The sequence below is a fragment of the Corapipo altera genome, unplaced genomic scaffold, assembly GCF_003945725.1.
Source record: "Corapipo altera isolate COAL_440 unplaced genomic scaffold, ASM394572v1 130002, whole genome shotgun sequence".
In the NCBI taxonomy this organism is placed as follows: Eukaryota; Metazoa; Chordata; class Aves; order Passeriformes; family Pipridae; genus Corapipo; species Corapipo altera.
Genome location: NW_020888642.1, coordinates 1 through 2702, shown reverse-complemented (window position 1 = coordinate 2702; position 2702 = coordinate 1). Strand labels below are relative to the sequence as shown.

The following is a 2702-nucleotide window of genomic DNA, read 5'->3' as shown; positions in this document are numbered from 1 at the left end:
GAAATAGAAATAGAAATTAAAAATAGAAATAGAAATAGAAATAGAAAATAGAAATAGAAAATAGAAATAGAAATAGAAAATATAAATATAAAATAAAAATAGAAATAGAAAATATAACTAGAAAATATAAAGTATGAAATGGAAAATGTGACATTAAAATATAAAATGTAAAATGGGAAATGTAAAATATAAAGTGTAAAATGTAAAGTATAAAATGCAAAATTAAAATGTAAAATGTAAAATGTAAAACTTAAAATATAAAATGTAAATATAAAATATAAAATACAAAGTATAAAATATAAAATGTAAAATGCAAAGTATAAAATGTAAAATATAAAATACAAAATACAAAATTAAAATATAAAATTAAAGCTTAAAATATAATTATAAAATATAAAACATAAATTGTAAAATGTAAAATATAAAATGTAAATTAAAATATAAAATGTAAGATATAAAATATAAAATACAAAATGCAATATATAAAGTATAAAATATAAAATACAAAATATAAAATATAATATATAAAATATAATATATAAAATATAACATATAAAATATAACATATAAAATATAAAAGCTCGATTTCAAAGCAAGGCTGAAGGTTAAAATTAGAAATTAAAATTTAAAACAACACTAAAAACTCAGGTTTTCAGGGCTCCTTTTCCCCCCTCCCAACACTCACCGAGCTCTGAGCGGAGCTTCCCTGAAAAAACCACAGAAATAAAGTGAATAAATTCTTAAACCCAGAGAAATAAAGTGAACAAATTGGAATGAGTGGTAATTAATGAACTCTAAATGAAATATAATCTTTCATGTGATCATTTCTGACCAATTTTAACCGTCACCATCCTCAATTCCCAACAGAGAGAGGATTTAATAACCAATATATTGAATTTAACTGGACTAGAATCAGCTCTAAGCCATGGAATGGGTTCTCAGGGGGGGAACCCCCCAATTCCAGCCCAGGGAGGGGCAGAATTCCCAATTTTGGGAGCCCCAGATCCAGGGAATGGCGGCACTTACGGAGCCCGGAGTCGCGCTCGGCTGGAGGGGAGAGAGGAGAAAAAACACCCAAATCAGAGGCTTGGGGGCACCTGGGGGGCATTTCTTTACATTCAGATTTCTAATTTAATTTTTTGCATTTTCATATTTCTAATTTTTTCCATTTTTATATTTCTCTTTTTTGCACTTTTATTTCTAATTTTTTTCTATTTTTCTATTTCTAATTTTTTCATTTATATTTCTAATTTCTTACATCTTTATATTTCTAATTTTATTACATCTTCATATTTCTAATTTTTTCCATTTTTATATTTCTATTTTTTCCACTTTTATATTTCTAATTTTTTCCATTTTTGTATTTCCAATTTTTTCCCATTTTTCTATTTCTAATTTTCCCCATTTCTGTATTTCTAATTTTTTTCCATTTTTATATTTCTCATTTTTTCCATTTTTTCTATTTCTAATTTTTTTCCAATTTTATATTTCTATTTTTCCCATTTTTATATGTCTAATTCTTTTCCATTTTTATATTTCTAATTTTTTTCCATTTTTATATTTCTAATTTTCTTCCATCTTTATATTTCTAAGTTTTTTACATTTTTATATTTCCAATTTTTTTTCCATTTTTATAATTTGAAATTTTTTCCATTTTTATATCTCTAAATTCTTTCCATTTTTATATTTCTAAATTCTTTCCATTTTTATACTTCTAATTTTTTCCATTGTTGTATTTCTAACTTTTTCCCATTTTCATATTTCTATTTTCTCCCATTTTTATATTTCTAATTTTTTTCCCATTTTTATATTTCTAATTTTACTTAGCAACAATTAATAATTAACCCCAAATTGAAATTAAGGAAAGATTCCTCACCCACCAGCGCCGTGAGTCTCCCTGTGGGACGAGGGAAAACAGGGATTAATCCAGGAAAAGGGACAAAATTACCCCAAAACTGAGGGGTTTAAGCCCAAAACTGAGGGGTTTAAGCCCAAAACTGAGGGTTTTAAGCCCAAAATTGAGGGTTTTAAGCCCAAAATTGAGGATTTTTAGCCCAAAACCGGCAGCTGAGTTGGGAAATAAGGAGCAGCACTCACGGACTTCCCCGGCGAGTTTGGCTGTGGAGGGAAAAAATGGGATTTTTGGGGTTATTTTCCTGCAGGAAAAGCACAAATTTGGGCTGAAATTTGGGGGGAAATTCCTTTTTTCCCCTTTTTTTTCCAGGGCAGGATCTCCCTGCCCCAAACCCAGGGAGTTTTACCCCAAGAACACCACAAAAAACGACACTTAACTGATTTTCCTGTCGCGTTCCTCTGGAAAGACGAGGCAGGAAGAGAGCGGGAAAATTGTCTTTATTAAATAAAAATTCCTCGATTTCTGGGTCGGGCCCAAAAGAGCCCAAAATTCCTTTAAAATGAGGACTTTTTTTCCCATTAAAATCATCCCAGGGGTGGTTTGGACTTACTGAGTTTGGTGTTGGATTCTCCTAAAAAAAACCCAGGGAATAACAAATATAAAACAATCCCAAAAAACAGGAAATAACAAAAATAAAACAATCCCAAAGCGGCTCCTCCCACCCCATTTTCAATCCTGAGGAAAAACATTCCCGGTTTTAAGGCCAAATTTTTTGTTTCAGGCCTCGAATCTTCCATTTTAAGGCCAAAATTCCCATTTCCAAGACAAATTTTGAGGTAAAAATTGT

General features: G+C 29.4%; 1 long non-coding RNA gene across 1 annotated transcript; it reads right to left on the bottom strand.

Moving 5' to 3' along the window:
* Positions 1-677: 677 nt before the first annotated feature.
* LOC113942025 lies at positions 678-2487 on the bottom strand. Its single transcript, XR_003525824.1, has 6 exons — positions 2466-2487; positions 2293-2313; positions 2098-2118; positions 1877-1897; positions 1027-1047; positions 678-706 (listed from the first exon to the last, which is right to left on the bottom strand). It is a non-coding gene; the product is annotated as an uncharacterized LOC113942025 (long non-coding RNA).
* Positions 2488-2702: the final 215 nt, after the last annotated feature.